Source organism: Leopardus geoffroyi, chromosome D1 (assembly GCF_018350155.1).
Source record: "Leopardus geoffroyi isolate Oge1 chromosome D1, O.geoffroyi_Oge1_pat1.0, whole genome shotgun sequence".
NCBI classification, from domain to species: Eukaryota; Metazoa; Chordata; class Mammalia; order Carnivora; family Felidae; genus Leopardus; species Leopardus geoffroyi.
Window position 1 is genome coordinate 111,482,051 of NC_059329.1, and position 12,219 is coordinate 111,494,269.

A 12,219-nucleotide genomic window follows, 5' to 3' on the forward strand; every position below is an offset into this window, starting at 1 on the left:
CCAGCTTTCAAATACACTGGAAGGTTCTTGATTGGGCAGAGGGTTGGCGACTGTGGCCCTTGTGGTGCCAGTGGCCCTTGGCTGTCTGCTGAATCCATGGACCCTTCTTAGAAGAATGTCTTTAAGGGGCGCCCGGGTGGCTCAGTCGGTTGAGCGTCGGACTTCGGCTCAGGTCACAATCTCACGGTTCTCGAGTTCAAGCTCCGCGTCGGGCTCTGTGCTGACAGCTCAGAGCCTGGATCCTGCTTCGGATTCTGTGTCTCCCTCTCTCTCTGCCCCTCCCCCACTCATGCTCTGTCTCTCACTGTCTCAAAGATAAATATGAACATAAAAACAAGTATTTTAAAAGAAAACTGTCCTTAAGCCGTAACCTGAAATGTAGAATAATTATATTGAAAAACTGCCAACAAAATACTAACAAATAAATGTGGGACAGGACATTCACCACCTGCCCCACGTTCAAAGCACCATTGGAGATGAAGCATCCTGACAGGAAGTTACGTGCCCGGGAAGGGCCAGAGGCCTCACCGATGCCCTGGTCTGTGGCCTGGCTCGTGCCGTGCTTTGGTTTTCTCACCCGAGTCCCCAGCACCCCCCGCCCCCCACGCGTGGAGGTCCCTGCTGATTTCCTGGCGGGCTCTCCCCTCCCTTCACCGAGTTAGGGTAAAGTGGCTCACTTCTGGTTTCTGCCAAGGCTGGGGGCGCCGGCTCACCCCCAGGAGGCTTCCCTGGTGCCCCTGCTGGCCCCCATGCCCCCCTTCTCTATTTGCTTTAGCGCTGAGTCACAGGCGGGTGGGCCTATGAGCGCCCAACATCCCGGAGGGTCTCGGGCCTCCTCAACCCCAATAAATGAAATCAATCCCCATGGATGTGATGCCCCATCCAGTGCAAACTGAACCCATAGTACATATGGATGTGGGAGTCAAGAAGGGACATTTTCTGGTATCGTTTTGGTGGCTCTCAGACGTGAGCCTGCATCAGAGCCCCTGGAGGGCTTGGGGAACCCAGGTGGCTGGGCCCCGCTAGAGGTTCAGAAACAGCAGGCCTGGGGGGCCAGCCTGGGAATGTGCATTTGTAGCCCGTCCGCAGGTGAGGCTCACACGGCTGGCTAGGTGACAGTCACCGAGGGTGCCCCTCCCCTCGTGCCGCTGTGGGGGATCGATGGGAGCCCCCAAAGTCCAGGTCCTAACCCCCGTACCTTGAACGTGAGCGTATGTGGAAATAGGTTCGGCAGGTGCAATTACGTCAAGGATCTTGAGACGAGATCGTTCTGTCCTTAGAGTGGGCTCTAAATAGAATGACAGGTGTCCCTGTAAGAAGAGGAGAGGACAGAGAGGACACAGATGCGGGAGGGGCCACGTGACCACGGAGGCAGCGGTTGGAGGGGAGTGGCCACGAGTCCAGGGACCCTGGAGGCTCCAGATGCTGGGGCAGGAAGGGCCCTGTCCCAGAGCCTGCAGGGAGCACCCCGCCCACACCTTGACTTCGGGCCGGAAGTGGGAGGGAATCCATTTGCTGTTTAGAGCTGCCTGTTTGTGGTCTTTGGTCACAGCGGCCCCAGGACACTCACACAGCCCCTGACAAGTGGTGATTAGTGGTGGTTCTTGATTTTGGGGAGCCCAACTGGGCCTCAGATGCCAAGCTCCAGGCCCGTCCAGTGGGACCAGTGCTCCAGGGAGAAAGCAGTGTGGACGGGGCCGTGCTCCTGTTTCCTGCTCTCCTCCATGAGGTGACCCCGAGCAGCTTCGGGAACACACCCAGGCACCTGCTGCCTGGGTCCGGGGCTGCCGGAGAGGGCATCCGTCTTGGGCTTGTTGCTGGGGATGCCAACCGGCGGGGGGGGGGGGGCGGTTTGTGCTGGGGATGCCATCCGGGCAGTGACTTTCCTTGGGGCCGTGGCACGATCCTAACAGCCTGCTCTGGGCCCAGAGGGCGGGGGTCCATGGGGAGGCAGGTGGCTGCAAGGTGGGGAGTGGTCCAGCCCCCTTGGGGCCACCGGCCATCCTGGTGTGACCCCGGGAGCTGAGGTGGCCTGGCGGGCTCCCGGAAGGCCACTGACTGACTGACTGACTAACAGGTTTGATCGGAGCGATGGCAAGTGGGCTTGGAGGTCACATGGGCTTGGCCCCAGCTCTCCAGAACCCCGCTCGGGGGGCGGCCCCTTCTCTCCTCTGGCCTCAGTGTCCCGGTGTGTGACTCAGGACGGAAGCAGCCTTGAGGGGTTGCAGGACTTAGAGGGGTTGGGGACAAGTGGAGGTGGCTCGTGCTGTGCCTGGCACTTCCCCACGACGTGCTGGTGCAGAGGGACTAGCCCGCCCTTCCGACAGGCTCCTGGGTGCCCCTGAGCGGCTTCCCGCACTTCCCAACGGGCTGGTCTCCCTCCCCACTGGGTGCCCGGCCCTGGTGCTCTCCTTGTTTCCAGGCTGAGGTGGTGCCTTCTGAGGACGCCCCGAGCTGGCTCCGAGCAGCATCCACTCACACGCCCCGGGGGGAGGGGTGCACGGGGGCGGGGGGCGGCACCTGACGGTGGGCTTCCTGGGGTCCCGGAGGGGCCACCTTGTCGGTCCACCGGACAACTACCGGCCGGCCTCGGGGACAGGGGATGCGGGTTCTTCACGCTGCCCCTGCTGGCAGTGGGCTGGGGGCCCCAGAGCTGATTTGCATACAGGTGAGGACCCAAGACCCAAGGCCTGGGTGCCGGGAGGCGGGGCCGCCTGGGTGGGACGCGCACACCTGGAGGGAGGCTGCCCGGCATGCACATGCAGTACCGGGGATAGCCAGCGGGGGGCAGCAGAGCTCCAGCAGCAGGTGTCCCCTTAGGCCCAGCCTGGACCTACCCTCCCTCCCAGCTCCTACACCAGGCCAGGCGGAGGGCGGGGTGGGGGTGGGCAGTCACCCCCGTGGAACTTCCGTCCCTCCCTTCTCTGCAAAGGTGTCTCCTCCTCCCACAGACCCCAAGGCCTGTGCAGGGAACTTCCTCGGGTCGCCTCCGGCAGGGCAGGGCTCCGTCATCGCCGTGGTAACCGGCCGAAAGGGTACGTGAGACCTGTGTGCCTGCAGTGCCCTGGGGCTGCTGAGTTCACACGGGCTTTTGCTGACCTGTAGGTTCTGGGACGGAGGACAGCCTGGCCTGGTGGGCAGGCGGTGTGGCAGCGCTAACGCGGGGGGCCAAGTCCCCATGGAGCCAGCCAGCAGAGCGTCTCGGGGCAGAGCCGTGGCTTGGCCCTGTCTGGCTGGGGGGACCCTTCCGGGTGGGTCTGGAGTGGTCTCCGTCCCGGCCCCGCCTGCTGGCTGCCATGAAGGCAGCTTGGGGTCCCTTCTTCCCAGGACGGGGGGACATTTCCGTCTCCTTGGGCACAAGATGTGTCCACATCTGACGCCTACAGCGAGGACCTGGGTGCTGGGGTGGCTGGCGTGGCCCGGGAGACCTTGCACTTCTATGGATGCTATGTTCACATGGCCCTATTTCCCCGGAAGTCTGCCTCTTAGTGGGCTACCCCCGCCAGCCCACATCTCCTCAGCGTGACCCCTCCCCACAGCTCCTCGAACATGTGTCCCGGGGCCTTTACACGTGCCATGGCCCCCACGCTAGGTAGGTCAGACCCCGCCCCGCCCTCACCCACTGCCTTGACTTTCTCCTTGTCCGTTCCCTGTCTGATCGTCTGGTGCAGCATATGCTCTGTTTCCCTCACTGGAATATAAACTTCGGGAGGGCAAGGACTTTATTGGATTCACTGCTGAGTTCCAGGGGTTCAGAGTACTGCCTGGCACATCGTAGGTGCTCCATAAATCCCTGTTGGTTAAGTAAACAGGCGAATGAGTGGATGCCCGGCCCTGTGGCCAGCCTCTGAGGCCTCGTTCTACCTCTGGGCAGCCAGTGGGTGGGGGTGAGAGGGCAGAGTCCCCCCACCCCCGTACCTCCCTTTCCCAGGTCCCCTACTGTGGGGTGTGTGGCCACCTGACCCAGGGAGGGCCGCTAGTCATCCGCCAGGGCTGTGCATTCTGCACTCAGATGCGGGGTCCGCGAAGTCTCTTGCAGAAGGGGCCTGTTGTCAGGGGACCTGGGGCTCAAACGCCATCACGCCTGGTTGGCAGAGGGACGGGGCCTGAGATGTGAGTCCGGCTGCTCTGGTCCCGAGGTGTCAGACCACAGGTGGTCCAGGAGACCCTGGGGGGGGGGGGTCCTGACCGTAGTCTGGCTGGCTCAGCTGCTGTCCTTGTCCTCTGCAGGCCATCCAGATCCCACCTTTTCTCTCTCTCAGGCCAGGTGTTGCAGGGGCACCCACAAGGAGGGGGGTAGAAGGGCCTAAAACCACGTCCTTGGAAACAATGGCCAAATAAACCTCCGGGCGCGGGGCCACCATCAGAGCAGACCTTGAGGGACCCCTGCTCCTGTCCTCTCTGTATGGCAGTGAGACATGCACATTCATCATTCTCTTTTCTGTCTCACAGGGGGCAACTGAGGTTCAGAACATTCTGGAATACACCCCCGCCCCCCAGCATTCACCCCTGCCCCACCCTCTAGGCCTCGTGCACATCTGTGCTCGCTGCTTCCAGAAACCAAAGCGCTGGCCCCTCCGATGGACAAAAGGGATTGTATTTCTTTCAGGGACAGTCCGGGGTTAAAAGTCACCTGATGGAGGACGGGGAGACTGCTTTTAGCTCAGAGCCGGGGGCATCTGATCACCATCGGAGGTGTCTGAAGGTGGCACGTGGTGACGGGCCCCACGCGGGCTGGCCACAGGCGGGAGACAGGCCCGACACAGGGAAGAATCATCCGCTCTCGGGCTTGAGGAAGGCCTCGCACGCCCCGGCCAACGGCCTGGCTGATCTGATGCCGTTGGCATTTTTTTAGAGATGCAAAGAATGTGTTTGGGGGCACTCGGGACCCAAAGGTCTTGCTTTCCACCGGCCACATAGTTTGGCTGCATTTCTGAAGGGCAGTGACTCTGACCACGTGGCGGTGAAGGTACAGGGGACAGGGTCTCTGCTCCGGCCCCGCGGTGGCGGCCAGCGGCCAGGGGATGGGGACTCCAGGCCGGACACTGGCAGGGAAACGGGGCTGGGGGGTGGGGAGGAGAGAGAGGCCCCTCCTGGCGGGAACGCCACGCTCGGCCGGCCGCGAGCAGGGAGCCTGCCCCAGAGCGGCCGTTCTCCAAGGCTCTGGGGTCTGTGCCCTTGCCGGAGAGTTCTGGCACCCGTTCTCTTTTTGCTCCCAGAACAAAATTCAACCCCATCCCCGGGGGGGCTGAAACAATTTCCTGGGGGGGCTGAAACAAGCGGCCGCAAGCGAGGTGAGTTTAAACGGCAGAAATTAGTTCTCTCCCAGTTTGAGGGACGGAGAGAAGTCCAACCAAGATCAAGGGGTCAGCAGGGCCTCCGGAGGCTCCAGAGGAGGGTCCTTCCTGCTTTTCTGGCTTTCGGGGCCACCCCCCCCAGTCGTCCCTGGTCTTGGGGCCCCATGGGCCCCATCTCCGTGGTCACCTGGGCTCCTCCCCAGTCATTCGATTTAGGGCCCACCCTACTCCACTGCAAAGACCCTGTTTCCACACGGGCTCACACCCTGAGGTTCCAGGGGACATGAACTTTGGGGGACACAATCCAGCCCAGCAGAGGGGTTTTCTCTCCTACAAGCACTGGCCAATGGCAGCTCTTCTCTCGGCTTCTCCGGTGGGCGCCTGAACACAGCCGTGTCTCCGGGGGCCCCGTCACTAGACATTAGGGGGACGTGACCGCGGCAGGGGTGGGCTCAGGTGTCCCATTCGGGTTCCAATCCTGGTGTTGCCGGTTGGTGGTTGTTTGGCCTCAGGCGACTTGGCGAAGCCACATGGGCCTTGGCATGTGCGTCTGTAATATGGGTCTGTTGTTCTCCGGCACCCCACCGGGTGTCAGTTGCCGATTCTCTGAAGCAGATGGAGGGGCCAGCAAGACACCATCCTAGGGAGACCCGGAGCTGAGTCTTTGGGAACGGCCGAGGGCCCCCGTGCTGCCCGCCGGCCGCACAAACTCTTTCCACCTCGGCTGCCTGATCCGCAGAACAGGGTGGTCCCCACCCGGCCGGCTTGCGGTGAGAGCAGGTGGGAGGCCGGCCGGAAGGCGAGTGCGGGGCCGGCCGTCAGCGTCAGCGCAGCTCAGCCCCGCAGGGCGTGTGGCTCTGGTGGTCAAGGGAAGTCTTGCGGATTTTGCACGCGCCCCATCCCCCACCCCCGGCTTCGGTCCCAACTCACATCTTCTTGGCTTTGATAACGGCAGTTGCCATCGAGGGCAACCGTAATGGGTATGGTCATCAGCCGCATCTGGAGATGTCCTGCCACGGCTGTCGCGGTCGGCGGCGGGTGAGTCAGGACTGGGACACGCAGGGCTTCACGGCAAAAGCAACGTCCCGCGTCTTCGTCTCAGATGCCGGGGCCGTGGGGCGTCCACGTCCACGGAGCCTCCACCAGCTCCTCCCGCCGTAAGCGGACAGACAGTCTGCCTCCACTGCCCAGCGAGAAGCGTGCGTTTGTTCAGAAGGCGCTCCTTTTCCGGAAAGCGGGTTCCGTGGAGGGGCGCTGACTTCTCGGCTGTGGACCCGCGTGGACCCTGTTTCCTTCCAGGTGCCGACATCGTGTCAGCTGGCAGGGCCTGTCCTCCCTCTGGCGTCTCGTATCCCTGCTCTGGGCCTGTCTGTCAAACAGCTAATGATCCCTGAACAAACATGGGTGTCCGGGGGGAGCTCCCCGCCGTGCACCTTTTGCGATGTGGGGATCAGCAGGGCACGCCTGCGGTCAGCCCCCCGCGGCCACACCGTCGTCTGGGAGAGGCGGCCCCGGCCTCGCCCAGCCGTCGGTGACCCCGCGGCGAGCTCGCCTGCCGCCGAGAGCCAAGCATAACCAGGAGAGGGACTTTTGATCTCGGGACGGCTGGCACTTTGGCCAAGAGCCCCCAGACGTCTCCGCCTGGCTGAAGCCCAAGCCAGCTTCGCGAAGGGCAGTGCCTTCCAGAGGGGCTTCTGGGAAGCACCTTTGACAAATGGCTTCATGCAGCGGCCAGGAGGGCCGTGGACCCAGCCACAGGGCTCCTCCTTGGCTCCCAGCCTGGGTCCCAGGACGCAGGGCCATATGGCAGGTTCAGAAAGCGAGCCAGGCCCCGACATTCCTGCAGGGCGGCCCCGAGGCCCCCCACTGCCCCAGCCCACTCTCCCCAGCTCTGCCAGCCCCAAGTCCTCATGAGTTTCCAGTGCACTGGAGGCGGGAGGGGCTCGGGTTCCCTCCGCGCACCCCCCCCCCCCCAGCCAACTTGGAAGCGTGTGCCAGCCACAAAGCCGCTCAGAGTGCCGCAGGGTCCTCCCCGCCCGCCGCCGCGGTGTAGCCATCCCCCCTGGCCGCTCGCATGGCCCTTGGAGTCTGGGACGTGGCCGGGGCTTGACGTTACTCTCGCCCCGCTCAGCCAGGCTGATGGTCTCTACTAAGGCCGTCGCGAACATTTCCTCGTAAGCTCGTTTTAAGGAAATGTTTGCGCACAGAGCACGTTCCCACAGCTGTGGGACAATGTGCCGCCCCTTGCCAAGGACTGCTTCTGCCAGCCTTGTCTTTCCTGTAGCTGGAGGTGGGCCTGGAGGCCCGCCAGGCCCACGCTGCCAAGCCGTCTCCGTTGATCAGTGTCAGGATGCGTTTGATTAATATCTGACGTAGAAGGAGGCCTTGGTGCTGGCGGTCAGATGCCTCGCTCTGCGTGCAGGGTCTGGGGAGCTGCGGCTGGCGGCAGGGCGGGCGCCCAGGCCCGGGGGTGAGCGGCATGGGCGACCGAGCTGGGCTTGGCCGCGGCCGTGTGAACTGGCCGTGCCCGGCTCTTTGAAGCATTTCCAGTCTCCCCGGCTAGGGACGCCCGGCGCGGGCCTTTGCATTTCCAGTTTATCCAGATCCGCGGAGCAAAACCAACTGTCCATCTCCCCCGAGGCCTGCTGGCCCATCCGCCTAGGGAGGCGTTTGTGGGAAGGCGCCTCTGGGTGATTCTCTGAGCCTGCGGTGGGGACCGGCCTCCTCCTCTCTGTCTTCCCGCTGGGGGCCACTTGGAGGCCGCCTCTCTCTTGGGCCAGCCCTCTGCTGAGCTGGCAGGGTGCGGGCAGGAGCAGTGTCTGGTGACACAGGGACCTGGCCGTAGACAGGCGGGGGACAGCGAATGGCAGCTCTGGGGGTTTCAGGGATCACAGCCTCTGGGCGGAAGAAAGGGTTCCGGAGCGTGGATGTTGCAAAGGGTGTGTCCAGGAGGAGAGGAAGAAGGGGGCCCTGGTGTGTGTGTGTGTGTGTGTGTGTGTGTGTGTGTGTGTGTGGCTGGGGTGGTGACGTGCAGAGGCGGTAATGGGCTGAGGCACCTACTGCCCAGTGAGCGGATGACCAGACGGGTAGGCCCCTCGGTGTGTTTGGAGAGCTTTTCCCAGGAAGGGCCTGTGGAGACCTTCACGCTGGACCCTCTTGTCTTGGGGAAGCCATCGAGGCAAGGAGCACCCTGGGCTTGTTTGGGGGGCACCTCGGGTCCCTCACAGAGCGTACCTCGGGGCCCGGGGGATTCACGCTGATGTGTTTGCTGAGCACCGGGGGTCTGCCGAGCGCTCCGCTGGCCCGGGGACGTAGGCCACTCAGCCTCCTCCGGGTCAGCCCACTGCTGTGAGGGCAACTGCGGCCCCCACTTCTCGGCGCGGTGGGGCGGTCACGCCCGCTCGAGCCCAGCTTCCCCATCTGGTCACACCCAGACAGCACCCCATCAGGATGTTTGTCGTGGCTCCGGAAAGATCTGTCCGAGTCCCAACCCCCAGCGTCTGTGAGTGTGACCTTATTTAGGAAAGAGGGTCTTTGCAGGTGTAATCGAGTTAAGAGATCACGAGATGTGACCATCTTTGATTACCCACGTGGGCCCTAAATCCAAGGGCAAGTGTCCTTAGGAGAAGAGAGAACATACAGAGAGGCCACGTGGCCACGGAGCCCAGGGACGCTGGAGCCCCAGGAGCTGGGAGAGCAGGAGGGAGCCTCCCCCAGCGCCTGCAGAGGGAGCGCGGCCCTGCCGGCACCTTGACTTCTGGCTTCGGGCCCCCAGACGGGGAGAGGATGCATTTCTGTGTGCTCATCTGTTACCGCTGCCCCAGGACCCTTGCACACTTTCTTTCTGCCTGATGTGCTCCCTACCCTCACACATCTTTCAGGCGGCAACTTCTTTTTGCTTCCTGAGAGAGGAGGTCCCCGACGCCCATCGGAGCGCAGGGAAGCTGCCGTTTGTAGTGGGTCAGGGAAAGCCTCTTGGATGAAGGGCCATTTCTGCAGAGACCTGTGGGAAGGAAGGGATGGGGAAGCCACGTGGGGATCTGGGGGAAAAGCCTTGCGGGCAGAGTGAGCGGCATGTGCAAAGGCCCTGAGGGGAGCTCAGGCTTGCTCGGGAGGCCGCATCAGGGAGCAGGGCGCTCAGGGGAGGGGGGTATGTGGCCAGGCGCTGGGGGCCTTGTAGACCGGCGTAAGGACTTTGCTCATGTGTGAGGGAGTTGGGCCCCTGCAGGCTCGAGCAGAAGAGGGATGAGAGGAGATGCCCGTGGTTAAGCCTTGCCCCGATGGCTGTGGCACCCGTCGCCTTTGAGACGGACGGTCTGGAAACGAGCATTCACGGGAACCACTCCTGGCCTTGGGCTCCAGAATGTTTCAGAGTTTGCAGGGATTTCGGGGAGACACCAGAGCAATCCCCCCTTTGATGAGGCACCATAAAATACTGAAAACAAAGCCTGGAGGGATGGTCCTTCTCATCCACTCAGAGGCGGGATAAGGCTGAGCCACCAGCCAAGAGCGGAGATGTGGTCATGCGGACGGAGGGGGCTCTGTTCACAGGGCTCTGCCGTTGGAAAGGAATCTGGCTTGGTTTCCCCCGAGAACGGCCGCTCCTTTAGAGGCGCCAAGTAATCGGTCAGTTAACGTGCCTGTCGAGTACTTGTTGAGTGCGCACCAGGTACCGCACGCTTTATCAGACTCAATCCTTACTGTTTGGGAGGAAAGTTCTGACTCTGGGAAGCGGCCGAGCCTGGCGCTGGGCCTGCATGTGTTCAAGGGCACAGCTAGCATGTGTCTCTGTGCCCAGCTCTGCCCCACTCAGTGTACCTGTCCTGGCAGGAAAGGAAGATAGGCTGGGGGCACCCCAGCCTCCGGGTGTTGGGGGAGATTAGGGTCCCTGGACAGGAGGCCTTGAGCTGGAGGTGGGGTTTGATGTGGGGGTACAGACATTCTAAGGGGGGAGCTATGGGAACAGTGCCCAGCAATGGAAAAACGAGGCCAAGAGGGCGGCCTGCTCGGAACCTCTGCCTCCAGGGCTGGGAGAGGGAGACGTGGCCTCCTGGGGTCTGCTTGGCTCCAGAAAATGCAAACTACCCCACCACGACAATTGTCTTTTTGGAGGATAACTTGTGTTACTCATCCATTCATCCATCCAACAACCTTCCACCCATCCGTCCATCCATCCATCCATCGTCCATCCGTCCATCCATCCATCCATCGTCCATCCATCCATCCATCCGTCCATCCATCCATCCATCGTCCATCCATCTATCCATCCATCCGTCCGTCCATCCATCTGTCCATCCGTCCATCCATCCATCCATCGTCCATCCATCCATCCATCCATCCGTCCATCCATCGTCCATCCATCGTCCATCCATCGTCCATCCATCCATCCGTCCATCCGTCCGTCCGTCCGTCCGTCCATCCATCGTCCATCCGTCCGTCCATCCATCATCCATCCATCCGTCCATCCATCCGTCCATCCATCGTCCATCCATCCATCATCCATCCATCGTCCATCCATCCATCCATCATCCATCCATCCATCGTCCATCCATCCATCCATCCGTCCGTCCATCCATCCGTCCGTCCGTCCACCCATCCATCCATCCATCGTCCATCCATCCATCCATCCGTCCGTCCATCCGTTCGTCCATCCATCCATCCATCGTCCATCCATCCATCCATCCGTCCATCCATCTGTCCATCCATCGTCCATCCATCCGTCCATCCATCCGTCCATCCGTCCATCCATCCATCCATCCTCTATCATCCATTCTCCCAATCATCATCCATCCATTCACCCTTCCTTCCATCCAGCCAACATCCATGTACCCATCCTTCCTTCTGTCCATCCATCCAAACGTCCGTCTCCTTCTCTCCCTCCATCTCTCCCCCCCCATTCCCTGTATTCTATGGCAAGCATTCTTCTAGACTGGGGATATAGGATAGACCTGAATGATGGCCACAGACCCTGAACAAAGTATTATATAGCTAATCCCACTAGAATTGTTAGGAGCACCAGGGACGGAAATGTGCCCGCTGTGTGTATAGCTGGGGCCTCGCTTCATCTGATGATCAGGGTGGGCTGCTCTAAGCTGAGATGAGTTGGGGTAACCTGCTTGAGGGAGTGGGGAAGAGCCACCCTGGCAGGGGGAACAGAATGTGCAAAAGCCTCTGAAGCAAGAAGGTCTTGCTGAGGCGGGAGGAGCGTCTAGAGAACCAGTGTGTTTGCGGGGCGGTGGGATGCCGCGAGGAGGCTGTCCAGGAGGCGGGGGGCCCTCGGTCCTGGATCGGCGGTGGGGGGGCCTAGGTCCTGGACGGCGCTGACGCGATCCAAGGCAGACGATCGCTCTGGGGGGCGTGGGCTCAATGTGGGACCTCCGCCTTCTTCTGCACTCTCTCTGCTTTCTCAGAAGGTTGCTCGGGAAGGGGACGTCAAGGTCAAGATGGGCACTTGGAGGCTTTGGATGCCAAAGCAGTTTTGCTTGGACCGAGTCAGCTGAAGGACCACGTGGGCCTAAAATTAGGCAAGTGTGTGTGTGCTGAGAGCGAGTTCACACGCTCACAACTCCTGTGGGCAGGATTTGCGTTGCCTTCCTCTGTCTGTTAATGGTACAATCTGTTCAGACCTTTGGAACATTCCTCAGCTTTTATTTAATGTAGGAAGAATCATTTCGGGAATTAGCATATAAATTGGCAAAAGTCAGCAGCTCTGGAGAAGGTGCTTTCCCTGGGCGTCAGGGCCCGATGGCGGGGGTGGGGGTGGGGGACCCCACGAGGACAAACCCGCCGTCCCACCCCTGTTCTCCCTCAAAGGGGCACAGACACGCTCTGTTGAGAAAAACTCCAGGCTTTCTCCCAAACTATGCAACTCGGGAAGGAACATGTGTCCCCTCAGCGAAGGCCACAAGGGGAGAGGGGTCTC

The 12,219-nt window shown here is 61.6% G+C and overlaps 1 protein-coding gene across 2 annotated transcripts in view; it reads left to right on the plus strand.

Annotated features, from left to right (window-relative positions):
- Positions 1-12,003, plus strand: part of TPCN2 (two pore segment channel 2) — a 48,608-nt gene extending 36,605 nt beyond the window's left edge. For both annotated transcript variants that reach the window (XR_006714327.1, XR_006714328.1), the window contains exon 28: positions 11,711-12,003. The gene's annotated coding sequence lies outside the window, so the exon portion shown is untranslated. The remainder of the gene's footprint in view (positions 1-11,710) is intronic.
- Positions 12,004-12,219: the final 216 nt, after the last annotated feature.